We start from the raw sequence: 20,879 nt of genomic DNA on the forward strand, positions 1-20,879 counted from the left end.
TTTATGTTATATACTTAAATTTGTTTTATTATGTATGTAAACTTGTAAACCGTCAAGACGGACACGTAAGTGACCCCATGTGCGGTATATAAAAAACTTTTAAATAAATAAATAAAAAATAATAATGAAGAATAAGTTCAATAACTTCTTTAAATAAATATAGTACAGTAATAACATAATATAAATACAGAAAGACATCTATGAACGTAATCAAGCACAGGACAGTTGTCAGTGTCACATTATAATAATTGAGTCCACTAATATTTCTCAAATTAAAAACATTTTATTAACTAAAAAAATATAACAAAAATAAATAATATTGTTATAAAAATATAACTTTCAAATGACAAAATAATAAAATAAAAAACAATTATGGGTTTAGCACCCCACTCAGGGCTAATTTTGATACTCATTACTCAAGGATGTGGAGAGGAGGATGGTAACCCGGGAGGAGGATCCTGCTCTGAAGCAGAGGGCACTGGCATCTCCTCCTCACAAGGCATCTCGTGAGGAGGAGATACCTGTGCCCTCAGCTCCTGAATGGCCTCCTCCATGGCTGACAGCCTCCTCTCCACATCCTTGGAATGAGTATCAAAATTAGCCCTGAGGCTGTTTACTCCCTGCAGGATCTCCTTCAGCATGCCAAACTGTGCATGCACAGTGCATACGCAGCTTGGAGGAGATCCTGCAGGGAGTAAAGCAGCAGTGGTGCTGCTGGTGCTGGTGCTGCTGGGCCCGGCTGTGGCTGCCTCCATTCCAGCACTGGCAGTGGCACTGGTGGCTGTGACTGCCTCTTCTTGCCCTGTAAAGAAATGTAAAACAATTCAACATAACATATAGAACAATACATATATGTGAAATAAATAAGCAAATATTGTATGCACCAGCAAGTTTATAATATTAAAATAAATTCAACCCCTTAGTTTACTAAATTACAGGGTTTTAGAAAAATGAGTTTATATTCTACAACATCAGAGAGGGAGAGTGGAAGGAGAGTGGAGGGAGAGTGGAGAGAGAGTTAAGGGAGAGTGGAGGGATATCATTCTAGATAATTAGATAATATTATATAAATATATAACATAACATATATCTATCCCACCCTATATAACTGACTGATCACAAACAATAATTTTGTTTTTCAGCCTCAGACAGATACTAGACACACTACTACTACTAGTACTTATGTACTGGCCCTGTGGCCCAAAATACAAGCCATTAAGCCCGTGAAAATGGACTACATTAAAAAAAAAAAGTTTTTCAGTTCGTTTTTGAACACGGCACGCTTCTACACTTCTTCTTCCTCACTCATCCTCTTTCTCCCACTGCCTCCCTCCCCTCTCACTGACTGATATCCCCTTCCCTCAGTCTCACATTCCCCCCCCCCCCCCATTCACATTTGCAGCACGTTGGTCAGGGATCAATTATCTAATAATATTACCTGGCCCACCCGTGACAGTTCCCTCCGTCCTCCTCTGCTGGCAGCTACTGGGCCCAGGAAGCCCCACCTCGTCCCTGCTGGTGTGTGGTTCTGTACGAAGACACAGATCAAAATTCAGAGAACAACAGTTAAAATTTTAAAAAGAGGAATTAGATCTGACACAAACATTATTAAACACAAATTCCATTATAATTAATTGAATAATATTTGTGTACTTGTGTAGTATTCTCAAAACAACCTACCAGGCAAAGGACGAGCTAAAGTCCTGCGGATCTCCTCAAGCCAATCACCCACGTGAAGCCTCAGATGCCGACCTGAGAATTAGAGGGAGAAAGGAAATAGAATAACATTGATTGATTAATAAATTAATTACAAACACAACATGCCCAAGTTTTGCCTTGACCTATTAGGTTATTTTTTTATGCAATATATAAAATTCAGTAATAAAAAAATACTTAGCTATCTTTCAATGTGGCATTCCAAATTCCCAAATACAAATATACCACCATTTCAAAATGATAAATATAAATAATAGTACTAGTGATAACATTATCTCTCACCTTTCTTCTTGAGATCTTCGATCTCACGCGGGTAAGAGGCTCGCCGGCAGAACTCCTCCTGGAGAGCCACCCAGGCAGCAGACTCCCTTTGCAGGTTAGGCCTGCTGCCTGGAGGGGTGTACAGATTCTCCTCATCCAGGAGGAGTAGCCGGGCTAGGAGGTCCACATCAGCCTGTGTGAACAGGGGCTTCCTGGACCTAGTATCAGCTGCCTTGGAGGAGGACAGTTGGGCTGACTCCCTATCACGATCCATCTACAATGAGAAAATAAAAAAGAAGATGAAAAAAAAGTATGTTCAGAAGCTCAGAATGCAAAGGGCTGAAGTATCCCACCCTTCACATCCCTCTCTCTCTCCCCCCCCCCCCCCCCCCCCCCCTGCTGGTATATGGGAGAGAGAAGGGGAAGGGGAAGGGCCAAGCAGTCCCACTCCCTGGTCTCTGAAGGACAGATCTCTTTAGAAAATCAGAGCTGCTGAATGCAGGGGCTGTCTCCCCCTTCACATCCCTCTCCCCCCCCCCCACCCCCATTGCTGGTTTATGGGAGAGAGAAGGGTAAGGGAAGGGAAGGGAAAGGGGGAGGTGAAGGGCCAAGCAGTCCCATTCCCTGGTCTCCGAAGGACAGATCTCTTCAGAAAATTAGAGCTGCTGAATGCAGGGGCTGTCTCCCCCTTCACATCCCTCTCCCCCCCCCCCCCCCCATTCACTGTGCTCAAGTTTGCAGTTCCTGTGTTAAACTTCTTTTTTTTCACTAGAGTAGCATAAAATAAAATTAAGTACTTTGTATATTAAACTAAAGAAACTTTACATAAAATGAAATTAAGTACTTCTCTATTTAATATGCTACTTTAGTGAAACAAAACATTTAATAAAGAAACTTACAACCTGAGCTTTAAAACATTAACATACTATAGAAAAACTAAATAAAAAAGTGTATTATTAATTTATTATACTTACAGTGGTTACATTTAAACAGCAGGCTGAGCCTAGACTGGCTAGGCTACTGGCAGTGGCTACTGCTGGGTGATGGCACTGACACTGCTGCTGTGCTGCAGCCTGCTGAAGGGTGTGCATCTGTTTTCCACGTATTTGTAATCTGCAACTTATTTTGTCCTATATGTTAAATACGTGGGGAGGTGAAACGCATCGCGACTCCCCACGTATTTAACAGATTTCTGTTTTATTTGGCCTCCTAAATAAAAATTTAAACCCCCCCACCCTCCTGACCCCCACAAGACTTACCAAAACTCCCTGGTGGTCCAGCGAGGAGTCCAGAAGCCATCCCTGCATTCTCACACCCTCGTTTGCCGGTTTCATCATGGCGCCGATAGCCTGTGTCACAGGGGCTACCGGTGCCATTGGTCAGCCCCTGTCACATGGTCACCGGCGCCATCTTGTGCTCCTACCATGTGACAGGGGCTGACCAATGGCACCGGTAGCCCCTGTGACATAGTATGGGCAAAGGCTATCGGTGCCATTTTAAGTCCTGGCATCGGACGGCCGGCGTGCAGGAGGTCACTCTGGGACCCCCATTGGACCCACAGGGACCTTTGTCCAGCTTGGGGGGGCCTCCTGACCCCCACAAGACTTGCCAAAAGTCCAGCGGGGGTCCGGGAGCGACCTCCTGTCCGATGCCGTCCGATGCCAATACTCAAAATGGCACCGATCGCCTTTGCCCTTACTATGTCACACATAGTGAGGGCAAAGGCGATCGGCGCCATTTTGAGTCTCAGGGCAAAGGTGATCGGCGCCATTTTGAGTATTGGCATCGGACGGCCGGCGTACAGGAGGTCGCTCCCGGACCCCCACTGGATTTTGGCAAGTCTTGTGGGGGTCAGGAGGCCCCCCCAAGCTGGCCAAAAGTTCCTGTGGGTCCAACGGGTGTCCCGGAGCGACCTCCTGCACGCCAGCCGTCCGATGCCAGGACTCAAAATGGCGCCGATAGCCTTTGTCCATACTATGTCACAGGGGCTACCAGTGCCATTGGTCAGCCCCTGTCACATAGTAGGAGCACAAGATGGCGCCGGTGACCATGTGACAGGGGCTGACCAATGGCACCGGTAGCCCCTGTGACACAGGCTATCGGTGCCATGATGAAACCGGCAAACGAGGGTGTGAGAATGCATGGATGGCTTCTGGACTCCCCGCTGGACCACCAGGGAGTTTTGGTAATTCTTGGGGGGGTCAGGAGGGTGGGGGGTTGTAGTTAATTTTAATTTTAGCTGGGACATGAATTTAACTCGCCGTATTAACGCATCAGGGTGCTATATGGCCGAATGTAACGCATTTGCGCCCCGACGAATCCGAATCACGAATGCAACGAAAACTTTTTGGCTGCACATCCATAGCCTGCTGGCACTTTACTGTTTTGGCTAGTGCGTGCTATATCTGGTAGCAAAATGGCCACGGGGAACAGCACCGAGCATGCGCGGCTTAGTGCACACTAACCGCGATTTAATGCACACAAAAATAAATTAGTTAAATATATGGTTCTACGTTCCCATTGACTGTCTCCAAGGTGGTGGTAGCCAATGGGGATGTAGAACGATACCTCTAGCTAACGAACATTTCCTCAAATGTTACTTTTAAACCATTAAGTAACAATTTCCGTTAGTGTGCACTAACCTTCCATTAGTGCGCACTATTCGGAAAAACGATTTTTTTTACTAAAAAAATCATGCCGATCAGATTTTTTTCTCCTGCCAGATGAACCCGATCGTTAAAACGATCGGGCACACGAGTCACATCCCTACTCTTTATATTTACTGCACCTTTTGGATTCAATTGTTTTCAGCACTTGCCATTTGGACTTGGTTTGGTACCAGAGATGTTTTATTGCTCTATTTAAGAAATGATGGTCAATGTGCCAAGTACTGAAATCTACATGGATAACATCCATAGCTGGGACAAAGATATGGAGTAGCATGATACTGGACTGCAGAAGGTATTGCAAATAGTTTGAGAGCAAAATCTAAAACTAAACAGAAAAAAAATGTCACTTATGACAGGGTTCCATATAATACCTGGGAGAATATCCAACTGATAGTGGCTTATGCCCAGATGTAGAAAAAAGAGCAGTAATAAAAGGAATGCCCACCCTACAATGCAAGAAAGATGTTCAGAGAATAATGAGCATGCTTAATTTTGCTGGCAAATTCATACCAGTTTTGTCACAAAAAATAAGAATTTTGAGAGATCTGTTAAAATTAGACACTGTTTGGGAATGAACAAAGAAGCAGTTGCAGTTCAAACCTAAAGCTGTAGCAGTTCAGCAGAAGCAAATAAAGGAAAATTTAAAACTCTGCAGCAAAATTATGGCAGCTTTGCACTAGCGAGCAAACACAACAGTTCACATTCTCCTGAAATTTAGTAGCAGTTTCTTCGCCTCAGAGTTTATACTCAAAACAGTTCTCTAAACCTTCTCCAGTTACTGGGGCTCAATTGTCTCCATCGTTCTTTGCTGGGAACGAGATCTAACTTTATATCCTCCCACTCATCTGGCTGTGGCTCAAATGGGAGGAACTCCATTTCTTCCCTTTCTTCCTGCTCCAGGCTCTCTTTATATATCTCACTTGTCACCTGAGTGAGGTCAGAGCAACCATGCTCCCCTGCACTCAGAGACCCATTGAATGCTCCAGTCCTGCTCTCTGATGGGAGTTGTAATTTCCTTGCTTATTTGCTTTCTTCAGAGGATCTGTGTCTGAAATGCTTGGTTCTCTTCTGTCCAGACTAACCTGATACAGTGGCAAGGGCCCCTACCTATCACACACTTAAAAAGATGAAACTGTATTATATCAAAAGCTATAGACAAGAGCCAAGCACAAGCAGGCTTATGCTAAGCCTGTGAGACACCTCCTACCTCTAACAGAGAATTCCAGGGTTTGTATCCAAGAACCTAAATTCTGAGAAGAGCCTTCAAAGGTACTTCAGAGACTGAAGCCCAGCTCACCGACTCAGGCAACAAGTTCATAACAAACAGAATCGTTAGATACTTGCAAATGAATGCTCACTGATGATGAGCAGAGTACAAAAAGAAAGCCATTCACCTGACATCTGCTACTGTGGAAACCATGACTCCTACATCTGTGACGAAACAGCCAGCATGATGTCTGTGGCTTATGTGAATTTCCATAAAAGAACTGTGCTGCACCTGGAGTCTTGTGTTTTACTGACGATATAAAACAGACACAGCAGGGCCGCAGTTTTCTGTAATGACATAAAGAAACAATGAAAGGCAAATAATGGTAGGCAAATTTGCAGATCCTACAAAAAATTGCTTGCAAAAAATAAAGCAAAAAAGTAATGCCAAAGAAACTGTGAGCTGGCAAAAAAATGGTTGTTATTATGAGTTAATCCCCCCTGCAGCAGCAATCCATTCAAAACACGGACCAGTGTCAAGAAAACAAACAAAAAAAAAAGCCTGGAAAAAGAAAGGGGACTTTGAACTGACCATCAAAATGTGTTGTGTTAACGCATGTGATAACATGTTAACATGTGCATTAATGCCATAATGCATGTGAAAACACTGTAGTGCATGGTGTGAATGGGAAAAACTTTTTTTTTTGGGGGGCGGGGGATTGGGAAGGAGGTGTGGATGGAAATTGGTTAAATTTGTGGCAATTTTGCCCAGATTTAATACTGGGAATAACTATACCTTTTTTGCTGGTGTTAAGCTGTGTGATATGCCTAAAATGGCCATAATGCAATTCATGAAACATTTTTGGAATTACATTTTGACTATTTCTTGGTAAGAGGAGAGGGTGGAGAGAGAGGGAGAAAGAGTGAGAGAGAACAAGAGTATCACTGTGTGTACCTATTTATAGCTCTATAGGAGGGCCACCGAATAGGTCAAGGTGAGGTATTAGGGTTTAGGGGCCAGTTTTGCATGCAGAGTGAGATGTACGATTTGATGTCATTTGGGGTGAGTAAAGTCTCACAAAGATGACATTTTGTACTATGTTCTCTCACCCTAGCTTGATGGTACCCTATTATTAGGGGTGTGCATTCATTCCCTACGAATTGGCCATCCGCAACATATAGGGACATATTCGTTGTATTCGTGGGGAAGCGAAAAGTATCGCAATTCCCAACAAATACAACGAATCTTCGCCGAATTATTCAGCAGTCTAAAGGAGCCAATTTAAACAAATCCCCCACCCTCATCCATTGCTCCTACCATGTGGCAAGGGCTGACCAATGGCACCAGTAGCCCCTGTGACATAGTAGGTCAAAGGCTATCAGTGCCATTTTGAAACCGGCAGCTGAGGGTGTGAGTGCAGGAGATGGCTCCCGGAGCCCCCGCTGGACGACCAGGGAGTTTTGGTAAGTCTTGGGGGTGGGGGGGGGGGGTCAGGAGGGTGGGAGGGGGTTGTAGTTAATTTAATTTTAGCCAGGACAAATAAGAATTAACATATAAACGTATCGGGGGCTCCCCTTGCCGAATGCAACGTATCTGCCCTCCCGACGAATACGAATCCTGAATGCAACGTATGGTGTCTCTCTGCACATCCCTACCTATTATAGAGTGTCCCCATTTCATCCAGTTCTCCCTATCCAGAAAGTATTTCACTTTTAAGACATTTATGATCACTTACTCCAGATATTGAGCAGAAGTAAATATATGCAAGTAAACTACGAAATTTATGTATGTAAATTGCTTATAAAATAACAAGTTACTCAAGTAAATGTTGGCCCTGCCTCAGACACATCTGGCCTGCCTCTTTTATACATGAGCAAATTTACTCACGAACCCTGATTTATGCGTTTAAATTGACTTTCCTAAAACTATATATACTTTTGTATATGTAATTTTACATGCATAACTCTACATTTTTTAGCAGTAAATCTTAGCTGCCAGACCATTGATTTTTCCTCATTCTTTGCTAGATCCATTCTCATGTTTTCTATATCTTCCTAGATGTTTTCTAACCCAGTCACTTTAGGAACCATATCAAAGGCACTATATTTATAAGTCACCTATATAGAATTGTGTCAGAAGTCGTTCTGAAATCCAAGTACACTAAATCTAGTGCTCTCCATTGATCTAGGTCTATGGTCAACCAGTTATAGAAATTGATAAGATTTGTCTGATAAGAACTACCTCTGGTAAAACCATGTTGCATTGGATTGTGCAATCCATTGGATTATGCAAACTTCATGATCCTCTGATTTAGCAATGATTGCATTAATTTGTAGATGCATATATATATATATATATATATATATATATATATATATATGTAGCCTTTTGATTAAGAACTTGTTAAAGTTTGAAACACGGTCCCAATGTAGGGGGGCTGAAGACTTCAACCTGACAGAGGACAACCTGAAACTCCTGCCAAACAGAACTTCATGTACCAGAATTCCTTACTTCATAGAGGGTCTATTGCCTGCAGTACAGCTGTAATTAGGACATTGAGAAACTCTCTGTCAGCACATTGCACATTTTCATTTTTGGCTTCGCTGTTCTTATTCTCTGATAAGCTTTCACTGCTGTATCCTAGAATAGAACAATGGATGTATTATGTGAAGGGCTGTATTGCTGCAGACTCGCAAATTCCTTTCCAGAACTGCAAGTCCCGACAGCCTCTCCTGCAGAAGTTTCACGAAGGTTCCAGGTTATGTCTAAGGAGGGGGTCAGTAGCCCCTCAGCCGGGATATGCTTGCTCAGCAATGTGTAGAACGCATGTGTAAAAGATAAGGATTGTGGAATGTATAAGAGCCAGCTCCTGAAGGGGAGGGGCACGCAGATTTCTGAGCCATTGTTCTCAGCTGTGTCTTGCATGCAATAAAAGTCTTTCTTTTCGGACCAGTTGTCTGGGCCTCTTTTCTGATGGTAACATTTGGCGACCCAGATGGGACCGGGGCCCTGGGGACGCCACATTGGCCCCCCAATCGGTCCGGGAGATTTTGTGGCGGAGTGATCCCCCAGACTTGCCTGGTGAGTGGCCACCGCTGAGTTCAGTGATCAGGTTTCTGAGGGGGTCATTCCACAGAGATCCTCTGAGACCTTTGGGATTGGTTGATCCGAAAAGAAGGCTTTCTTGACGATCGGAATCTGGAACATTGCAGGCGAGTATTTTGGGAAATATTTTAAGACCGATCCATTATTACGGAGGATCGAGGGGGCTTTGATCACGCCCCGCGCGTGGCCGAGTAAGAACTAGGTTCTGAAACCCCACAGCGGCTTGGGAAGTATTGGTTTCTTGTTGTGTGAAGGAGAGTGTCTGTCTGTAATCAGACAAAGAATCACTGCATTTTCAGCTGAAGGTACCTTTAGAAAAAAAAAAGTTCTGCTGTGGTAGATCGGTTATAGAAATTTCTTTTTGTGATCAAATGCATTATTTCTTTTGATCTACTCTGGTGATGCAGACTATTTTTACTTAAGGAAAACTTATTAAAAGTGATTGTGAATTATTTATCTGTATATGTGTTAATAAATGTGTACTGAACAGCGGCAGTTAGCCAGTGAGGCTGAACATGTAGCTTGCAATCTGTTTTTTTTTGTTTGTGTCTGGTTTCTGCTGTAGTATAATGCATTACAATTGTTATGCACAAAGAGCACTGGGAGCTGAAGAGTTAACTAGTTTGGCTGGGCAGAGGCTGCTTCTCAGCGGGACAATTTAACCCCTAAAACATTTCTCTGGTACGTTTGGGTTTTCAAATTATTAATTAAGGATTGTGATGTATGTAGCTGCTATCTGTGAATTGCAAGCACATGTACCAGGGATTTTTTAAATTGTTTTTAATTGTTTTAAACCCTAATAGGAAGAGATTTTTGGTTTACAGATGCCGCACAAGATCCTTCATTACTTATTCCAGAGAGTTAAGATATTTTAGTTTATTATTAAAGTAGAGATGTGTTTCCTGCATTCATTGTATTAAAAGGTAAACTTCGAATGTGTCAATTATAAGTAAGATATTGCGTTTTGCATTTCCTTGATTACTCACAAGATGATCTGCTGTAGTTTACAATCAGACCATTGCATATGTCATTTGACAGACATAATATGATGGACATTTTATAGCAGCAAATTCATTATTACAGTACAAAAATGTAATTATAAAATGGTAGTGCGTTCCACTGCGTGTCAATATGTTAGTACGTAATGCGTAATGCATTTCATTGCGTGTCAGATATTAGTGCATTCAATATGGCTGTGCGTTTCAATGCTGGCGTTGTTAATCAGAAGTTTTCAGTTTTCTCATATCTTCCCTTGCTCCCTTGCCTATTCACTCGATACATCCACAGGTTAGTCAATTATTTATTGGGTTTTTTTTTCATCAGCCTATTGCAGGGCACCTGTACAATAAGAATATCTTCTAATACCATGTTAATTATTGTTCTTACTTGTTTCCTATATATTATCTGTTATTTAAAAGTTACATTGGAACGCATGATAAAGTATGAACTCTCTTTTTCTGACGCAGTTTATTTTGAAGCTGTCTCTGGGAAAATTAGAGGAGAAATGATTAAGAATGGGACCTTTGTTAAAAGCTTAGCAGTAATTAAATATGCGGGGCATAGCAAGGAAGACAGCAAGATAAGACAGCCAAGCATGCAGTTCTGACTGTGGGAATTACAGGATGCCGTTTGTAAAAACACAGAGAAAACAAAGATTTAATATTAAAAATTTTGTTTCAGTGGCAGGCGCAAGATATTGGAAGTTGTGGGCAAGAGGAGGGGCCACTATGCAAGATCAGGAACAAGATCAAATATGATTTGGCCAAATGATAAAGTAGTGGCCCACACACACACATTATATATACTGCAATTATGTTCTTTTACCACTGGTGGGGCTGGGCTCCTGCTATTACCATATGTTCTTAGTGTTTGCAATGTAATTGGTACAAGGGTACAAGGCTTCCAAGGGTTTGATTATCACTCCTGCACACCTAAAGCACCCCTGGATCCTTGCCTGCAGATCCAGGTTGACTTTATTGAATTAACCCAATGCCAAACTTACAAGTATGTAGGAAGCAATGTTTTGCAGCTTCTCAGCATCGTCTGAACTAATTTGCCTCCAGGCGCAGGTCACCTATTCAATTTCCAGATGGACTGTGATTTTTCCATCGTATTTTGAGATGTATGGGAACAGGGATCAGGAAGAGAAGAAAAGGGCCCGTCCCTGCAACCAGGAACTTAATAGTAGAGACCCGACATCTGAAAGAAGCTGCAGAAGGCCGAAGGCTTTGAGGGCATGAGCCTCAGCCAGTTAAAAGCTATAGCACACCAGGTATGTGGAAATAGAGAGGAAGAGAAAAGAGAGAAGGAGAGAGTGACTGTTAGCCGCCGCTCTCGAGGACAATCGGCTGCAAAAATGAAGGCCATTGGAAGCGAGACTGTGAAGAATGGCAAAAGAAATACGGGAGCCCTGCAGTGAATACTAACGACAAAAATGGACCTGCACCGACACAAAGGGGCCGAGGAGGAAGGAGATCGGACAACCCCCACTGGCAGATGGCGGGGGAGGCAACAAGGAGCATACAGCCTGAAGAGAAGGGAAGAATCCCCACTGACCCTCTGGTGGAAATCCATGAGGGAACACAACAAAATCAGGGGCCTGTTGGACTCAGAGGCCAATGATCTGTCATGACTGCACCAATTGGCCCCCCGACAAAAGAGACTGTTTCTATAGTGGGTGCCTCAGGTCAGGTACTCACTGCCCCTCTGCAGAAAGAATGAACTATACAAGTAGGCGGGACCATGGTATCCCACCAGTTTATCCACGTCCCTGATTGTCCAGTTCCCCTTATCGGACGGGACCTGCTGTGTAAACTACAGACCACATTGAGATTTCAACCAACAGGGGAAGTTAAAGCCTCCTTTGGGGACCATCCAGTGATACTCATCTGCCCCCTCAGGGAGAAATGGAGATTACTTCCTCAACCAGTCAATACCCAGAAGACACCCCATCATCGACAGAGACGGAATTTGTCCTGGAGGATTAGTCGTGAACGCCCCCGGTCTGGATCGAACTAAAGCAAGGCGCCCAAATAGTTAACCAAACCCAATACCCCGTGCCATATGCCGCCAGATGCAGTAATCAGATCTGAGTCAGAAACACCTGAAACAGGGAGTCCTGGAAGCAACCAGATCTGAGTGGAACACGCCTTTGTTACCAGTAAGGAAACCTGGTACTATCGACTATCGACCTGTACAAGATTTAAGAAAAGTAAATACTCAAGTGGCAGATTTGGTAGCACTCGTGCCAAATCCGTATTCAATCCTGGCTCAAGTTTCTTCTAGTTCCAGATGGTACAGTGTTATTGATCTCAAAGATGCTTTCTTCTCTGTTCCAATAGCAGAGGAATGTCAGAAAATTTTTGCCTTCACTTGAAAAATGCGCAAACTGGAGAAAAGCAGTAGTATACTTAACTCGCCTACCCCAAGGATTTAAAAATTCACCCACTCTGTTCTCGGAGCAACTGGCCAAGGACCTGAAGATGTACCGGATCACACATGGGCCAGTTGTACAATATGTGGATGATCTCTTGATATTTAGGGAAGCATACCATGAATGTGCAGTATCAACCCTATACTTGTTGAAAACTTTGTACTCGAAAGGGTATCGTGCGAGTAAAAAGAAAGCGCAAATTTGTGAAGTAGAAGTGGAATATTTGGGTTTTCGTCTCAGAAAAGGCACTCGTCGACTTGGAATCTCTCGTTCTAGTTCTATAAGACATCAACCTGTACCAACCTGTAAGAAGGAACTCCGTGCGTTTTTGGGAGCTGCAGGATATTGTAGACTTTGAATTGCAAACTATGCAATTATTGCTCAACCATTATATGATAAATTATGAGGCAAAGAAGCAGAATCTTTCAATGGGAAAAACAAGAATTAACGAATTTGCATTAACTGAAGGAAGCCTTGATCTCACCCCTGCTCTAGGGTTACCTGATATAGCAAAACCATTTCATCTGTTTATAGATGAGAAAAAAGGCATGGCCATTGGGGTATTGACTCAAACTTTTGGATCGTGGGAACGACCTGTTGCATATTTGTCAAAAGGAATGGACAATGTTGTTAAAGGATGGCCTGGTTGCCTTCGAAGCATTGCTGCTGCATGTTTACTGATACCTGAAGCTGTTAAATTAACATTTGGACAGACTTTACAAGTAACAACTCCTCATACTATTCAAGGACTAATAGAAACTCATGGACCAAAATGGATGACTAATTCACGTCTCGTCAAGTATCAAGCCTTACTGTGTGAAACACCTGAAATTCAAATACAAGACAGCAAAAACTTGAATCTGGCTACTCTTATGCCAGCACCTGAACCAGTTGCCCATGACTGTGAAGAAGTCATGACTACAATACATTCCAGTAGGCCAGACCTGAGGGATCAACCCTGGCAAGGAGCTTGGACTTTATTCACTGATGGGAGCAGCCAAATCATTCATGGGATACGTTCTGCTGGATATGCTGTAGTATCCGAAGATGAAATCATTGAGGCTCAACCTCTTCCCCCAGGAACGTCTGCACAAAAAGCTGAACTAATTGCCCTTACTCGAGCTCTGCAGTTGGCAAAAGAAAAAAACTATAAATATCTATACAGACTCTAAATATGCCTTCCTTACAATTCAAGTGCATGGAGCATTATAGAGGGAAAACAATTGAACAATGCATCAGAAGTACGTGAATTACTAGACGCAGTTTGGCTACCTCGCAAGGTGGCTGTAATGCATTGCAAGGCACACACTAGGAAATCAAACCCTATTGTCAAGGAAATCAGAGAGCAGATGAAGCAGCAAAAAAGGGAGCTCGGGAACCCTTCCAAGCAGCATTAATTGCATCGAATCATCAGGCTTCAGGCAGTCCTGGAGCTCATCACCAACTACACTGCTTTCACTCTTAAACTCTGGGCAAAACAAAATACCAAGATTATGACTGCAGTGTACCAGAATAGACTGGTTTTAGATTACCTTCTGGCCCAGGAAGGAGGGTTTGTGGAACATTTAACCTCTCCAATTGTTGTTTACAGGTAGATGACCAAAGCAAGGTTATCCAAGACATCAATGATCGCATGGTCAAGATGGCACACGTCCCTGTCCAGCAGTGGAATAGTGCTTGGGATGGGCCAATGGATTCCGTGGTTGGTTTTCCATGATCGGTGGATTTAAGAGCTTGTTTGTTATCCTAGCCAGTTTAATTCTGTTTTGTCTTTTAGGACCCTGCATTATTCCTTTCTTGCTCAACCACCTTCATCGGATGATGGAGGACATTGCTGAACGAAAAAAAAGCCACGCAGCTCCTGTCACTGTACATGTATTCCTCTGAGCCTATAGAACCTGTTTAACCATCCTCATGTTTTATCCTGGGCCATCTTCCCATACATGACAAGTTCGGGCTACAAAGGGGGGTGAAGCCAATAGGGCCCATCCGTCTCAAACCCGTGAAGAAACCATCGGACTGTTTGGGAAATTAGGGCCCTCTGAGAACTCAAATTGCTAATTTTTCTTGTTTCTGTCACTTTCAGCTCCACAGCTGCGTTGTGATGGTGTGATACTTTTCATAGAGAATGATAAGTATCAAAGGGGGGAATGTACGAGGGCTGAAGGCTTCAACCTGACAGAGGACAACCTGAAACTCCTGCCAAACAGAACTTCATGTACCAGAATTCCTTACTTCATAGAGGGTCTATTGCCTGCATTACAGCTGTAATTAGGACATTGAGAAACTCTCTGTCAGCACATTGCACATTTTCATTTTTGGCTTCGCTGTTCTTATTTTCTGATAAGCTTTCACTGCTGTAACCTAGAATAGAACAATGGATGTATTATGTGAAGGGCTGTATTGCTGCAGACTCGCAAATTCCTTTCCAGAACTGCAAGTCCCGACAGCCTCTCCTGCAGAAGTTTCACGAAGGTTCCAGGTTATGTCTAAGGAGGGGTCAGTAGCCCCTCTGCCGGGATATGCTTGCTCAGCAATGCGTAGAACGCATGTGTAAAAGATAAGGATTGTGGAATGTATAAGAGCCAGCTCCTGAAGGGGAGGGGCACGCAGATTTCTGAGCCATTGTTCTCAGCTGTGTCTTGCATGCAATAAAAGTCTTTCTTTTCGGACCAGTTGTCTGGGCCTCTTTTCTGACGGTACCATGTCAGGCTGGAACACTGAGAATTGAAATGGGCATTGGGCATGATAACACTACTACCCACAGGCATCCAATTTATATTCAATGGTGAGAATTCAAATTAAAGAAGAGGAACACAAGAAAAATCTACAATTGAATCTTCAACTGAATAAGATAAGTTCTGTGAATTTTTGTTATGCTCCGAGGCACGGGGGCCTTCAGATTCTGTTATGATCCGAGGGCTTGGAGGCCTTCGGATTCTGTTACAAATGCGCCCTCTGGCAGTTGTTATGGACCGAGGGCTGAGAGGCCTTCGGCTATGGTTATAAGCACAGGAGCGCGGTCGTCTCTTAAGCAGGTGATGTGAACCCTTGAGCCACGGCATGACCCAGGGAGGAGCCCCAAGACACACTGCGGGAGGTGAGCTGGTGCGAGCATGGTAACAAGAGCAGGACAAGGCTGAAGGAAGAACAGGGGTCCTAGGTCTGACCCTCTACTGGACCTGCACGCCCCAGGATGACCAACAATGCAATGTTGATCGATGAACAGTCCTCTGACCGTTCCAAGCCCTTTCGAACCTGCCACTGGGTACAGCAATAGGCAGCAGGCCGGACAGAGGATGAGGGCAGATGGAGTCCTTAGAACACAGAAGACTTTGTACTAGGACTGGAGCGAAGACATCACAGATGAGGGCTGAAGCGAGGACATCACAGATGAGGGCTGAAGCGAGACACTGTAGATGAGGGCTGAAGCAAGGGTCAAGAACTGGTTTGAGACTGCGACGCAGCGACCCTACACAGTCCACCCGCAGGACTGATCGCGGACCACACTGGGCTCGACGCGGACTCCAGGAGGAATAGTGGAAGCTGAAACCAGGACATGATGAAGGTCCTGAAGAGGCCTGCCCTGGGACATGCCCTACACAGCCCCCCTTGGGACTGGTCATGGACCACGCCAGGCTCAGAGCAGGTTCAAACAGAAACTTGACATGGACGGATGCTCTGAAGACCGGGACAAGACTGAAGCAGGATTCGATTCTCAAGGATTAAAAACAACGGACTGAAGCAGGAAGTCTTCCAGAGGGTTGCACTGCGGAGATGAGGATGGCCTTGTACCGTGAGGAACCCTACATAGCCCACCCATGGGACTGGTCATGGACCATGACAGCGGTACACCAGGAAGGTGGACATCAGGGAACCAAGGCATGGAGGCAGAGATGAAGGTGAGAACATCAGGAACATCGAGAGAACAGAAGACCAGAACATCAGGCACCGGGAACACGAAGATATCTGATGACAGGGACAGAGGACGAAGGACATCTGGAATATGGAGACAGAATATGGAGACATCTGGAATATGGAGACAGAGGATGAAGGACATCTGGCATATGGAGATGAAGCCGTCAAAGCAGAAGAAGACCACGGAGGACCTGGACTGGTCAGAAGACACTGACGACTGTGGAACCTGATCCGAAGGCCAGGAGTGACTTAAGAGGAATCCCTTTTATAGGGCTGAAGCAGGAAGACGTCGTCAGGTGAGACCAGCAGCACTTCCTGTCAGTGGCCCTTTAAATACAGTGAAGAGGTGCGTGCTGGCACCTAAGGGAAGGCCCTGAAGAGCTGCAGCACCGTGGACAGTGGCACCCAGCCGCGCAGCAGCAAGGAGGAGCAGGCAGGCCACAGGACAGCCTCCAGGCTGCCGGACGAGGACCCTGAGAATGACGTCAAGGCTCCCTGCCGTGAAGGAAGGGTAGCAGCGGCGTCCCCCTGGCCACAGAAGGACGGCAGACTGTCAGCGATCTCCCGACCACATGAGTGAAGGCCAGCACGCGACTCGGGCCACGGAGGAGCGGAAGGCCGGCGGCTACCTGCCACGGGAAGGCAGCATGGCAGCCCGATGGCATCTGAGGTGAGAGGCCTGCTCGTGGAGGGTAGCTCCGCGGGCAGGAATCGTAACAATTTTGGCAATCTCAAGATTATGTTAAGAATGGTTTCAGATAGTTATAGAAAAGACTGGAAATTTTACTTGCAACAGAAAATTTCAAAAAAATATTTTTTGCAGTTCCACATCTGGATGATAGTGATAATGTTCGATGATTATATATAAGGTAGAAAAAACAAGTGGTTATACAACATCGGTGATGCCTATTTGAAGGTCATTTACAATTTATGAGAGTCTTTTATGTGTTCTTGCAAATAGAGGGGAGGAGGATTATTAGCAATACATAAGTACAATATATATTTGCACAAAGGTTGCTGTGTAGATTTGTATATATTTTATAACCCGCACATATCATGTATACACTTTATAAAATACAGATGAAGGTTTCCGTGCACCTATATAAATGCGTATATGGGCACAGGCGCAACTGTTTTAAAGTTATCCTGCCTATGAGAAGTTCAAAATGTTGTGAAAGTTTGTGAGAAATATATTTTAAGATTAATGTGTTTACCTTTTATAGATCTATTCCTTTTCCCATTGTATTCTGTGCTGTTGTGATTCATGTTTAAAAGTATCTAGTGTGGACAAATCGTTTTAGCTTCTTGCTTTTAGTTTGTGCTTACATCGTGCCTTGATCATATTCCCTAAGCTTCTTCTTCTTTAGTCAAGCTGTTAGTGACCTCAGAAAAGTAATGATGCATGTCTGAAAATGGAAAATGTGATGAATGCAAGCAGCAATGAAGATAATAATTTATTATGTACTAAAGAGTGAGGAGTATCCTACAAACCTTGATTAATAGGGATTATTCACCTTCTCCAAGACACCCAAAACTTCTCTGCTGCCATTTTCAAAAGTAGGTAATGAATATTTTTATTCACTTGACTCAGTAAATGTTTTTTTCCAAGAAATTGTTTAAATTCCTGATGGGCTTGTATTAAGCCTTTAGGGGTAGTTTAAACTCATTCGACCTTCTGCTGAGCTGGAAATTTACTAGCCCAGATAATGAGAGCTGCCACTAATTCTCACTGTCAAACATTAAGTATCTTAAAAGGAGAGATATAATTTCATACCAGGAAAAACACTTATACTAAATCCTGACAAAGTGGATCATAGAAAATGTGCAAAGCATCATCAGGATAAGCACTGACAAAACAGGCTATTATTAAATATAATTTAATTGTAAAATATACTTGTGAAATGCAGAAGCTTTAAGGCTGGATAAGAATGCTGAAAATATTTAGCTTATGAAGCAAGTTCTTTTTTTTTTTTTTGTTATTTTCTTGCAGTTTCCAATAAATACAAAAAGTTTATTGGAGTAACATGAACTATGGTTGAAGTTGATAACATTGAGGGAATATTAAGGTTTATTTTCAAAGCAATCTAGCCACATAAAAAAAAAATTGATGTCCCTAGACTGTCCAATTTTGCACAATATATACACAATGAAGTGAAATTTAATGGCCCAGCATGCATCAATTAGATTGATGCGTGCACAATTCAGGCTGGCACGCGCTGACAGAAATTTAAAAGCCACTCATATACGCACATATCTCCCGCTGTGCACATATCTGAAATGTTTTTAGAAAGGGGTGGGGCATGGGTGTGGTTTGGGCAGGGCATTGGCATTTCAGGGCATGGCCAAGAGAAATGTGCATAAATACCTATGCGAAAGCCCAGATCCAGTGGGTTGTACGTTTATTCCTGCTATGGAGAAGACTTATGCAGTAGAAGTGGGATTTGCCGACTCATATGTACCCACTTAAAATTAGGGGCGCATGTGCATGCAGACAGGCTATTTTACAATGTGTATGCATATATGCGTGTAGGTTATAAAATGGCCACGTATCTGGGCACATGCCGATGTTCACGTGACAAAGTATGCCCGCGCGCTGGTTTGAAAGTTACCGTCCCTGTGCTAGTGATCAAATTGTTAGCAGGTTTTATTGGTACTTTGATGCAGTGCAGGGTATTTGTTTTACCATGGCATTATAAATAAGGAGCTATGACAGAGCTGGGTAGTGAAACATGGGCCTCATCTTTGCTTTTCTATCATACTGTTGTCTTCATATCCAAGCAGTGATCCATCCTTTTGAGATAAGGGAAATTTAAGAAACTCTATTGAGATGATTTAAAAATAAGTTATTGCACGTGATTAAAATGTCTCCATCTAACACAGCTCACAATTTAAAATAGAACAGAAGAAAGGCGAAATAAAAAATCAAATCAAATAAATAAGTGACCTCAATGAGGGGGAGTGGCCAAGATGGCGACTGATTAAGAGGTGTAGAAAGCTCTCTCTATTACCTGCTTTATTGTTTCCTGGATTTTTGGACTTTTACCTTTCAATTTCATGCCTCATACGAAAAGAAAAGCTAGGCTTCAAGAAAGCCTAGCTGTTGCCGAAAGTTTGAATACGCAACAACCTACTATAGAGAAGTTCTTTGCATTGACGCCGATGGAGCTGGGAGCGAGGGCTGCTGTAATCGGAGAAGCAGAGCGAGCTTCCCCGATAATGGCCGAAGAGATCTCGCTGAGTCCCGGCGCGCCTGTAATGCCGTCCCCACCCCAACGGGCGAGAAGCGTGGGAGAGGAACTATCATCAGCACCCCTGGATAGCCCCACTGAGCTGAAAGCACAGAGGGAGAGGTGCCAAGGAGGAAATCGAGGAGGGGAAGAGAAAAGTGAATGGAGGGAGAGTCCGCTGGTTCTGACAAAGGGAACTTACCTGTCCCCACTTTGAGAACTGACTGACCCCGCTGAACTGACATTGGGAGAGAATCGGGACAATGATACTGAGGCCACATGAGGAGGTGAACAGATCCAAGTAAGACCTTTCCTGGTTAAACCAGCTAAAATATTGATGGAAACTCTATGGGAGGTATTAGCTTCAATAGAAAGTGCAATTATTGGGTTGTCAAGGTCTGCCTTTGAAATAAATAAAAATACTTGGTATAATGAAGAGAAAATAAATAAACAAGAAAAAACAGCTTTGGAAGTGGAAGAGAAAGTGAAACAGATTGAGAAAAATCAGCAGAGCTTAATACAATCTGAAAATGTCCAAAATAAAAAATTGGAAAATATAGAAAACTCTCTGCGGAGAACGAACATAAGAGTTGTGAACTTTCCCATTATACCTCAGATATCGCCAGTGGAATTATTTAAAATTACTTAACTGAAAAGTTAAAGATACCGAAAGAGGCACTCCCATTAGTTACTAAAGCTTATTTTCTACCCCAAAGGAAAGCTGTAAAAGATCAAGGAAGTGTGGAAGAACAGACGAATGCGATGAATGTGACTGATTTACTGGAATTATCTCAAGAAGAAACAATTACTAAAAGAGGTGTTTTACTAGTGACTTTCGCCTTTCTAGCCGAGAAGAATAATATATTTCGAATGTACTTTAGAAATAGTGCAGAACTATTCTATGGTGAAAAGGTGTGAGTATATCCCGATATTACTGAGGCTACACAAGATAGGCAAAGGAAATTTCTAAGTATGAGATCTGAGGCATTAGCCATATGTTCAAAATTACTGTTCGATACCTATGTAAATGTTATATAAAGTATCAGGGTAATGATTATATCTTCTTTGAACCTTCGCAGTTAAAATTATTTTTGGAAACTCACCCAAATGCGACATGATCAGTACATTAGGCATTTGTGAAGGCTATTCTTAGTATTTTCCTTTTATTTTATTTCTTACTTTTTTCGCTCCTTGTAATAAGGCTATCTCCCATGTATTCCTTTATTTTTAGGTGGGTACAAAAATGGTATTATAATACTCCTATGAGATTATATTGAAACGTTAATTCCTTGTTTCTTGTTTGATGTATCACCTTTAATTGCTTCACATTGTTATACTATGTG

At 43.1% G+C, this 20,879-nt stretch overlaps 1 protein-coding gene across 23 annotated transcripts in view; it reads left to right on the forward strand.

Moving 5' to 3' along the window:
• Positions 1-20,879, forward strand: part of LOC115095529 (uncharacterized transmembrane protein DDB_G0289901-like) — a 162,821-nt gene that overhangs the window by 120,267 nt on the left and 21,675 nt on the right. The window lies entirely within an intron of this gene.

Source organism: Rhinatrema bivittatum, chromosome 7 (genome assembly GCF_901001135.1).
Source record: "Rhinatrema bivittatum chromosome 7, aRhiBiv1.1, whole genome shotgun sequence".
NCBI lineage: Eukaryota > Metazoa > Chordata > Amphibia > Gymnophiona > Rhinatrematidae > Rhinatrema > Rhinatrema bivittatum.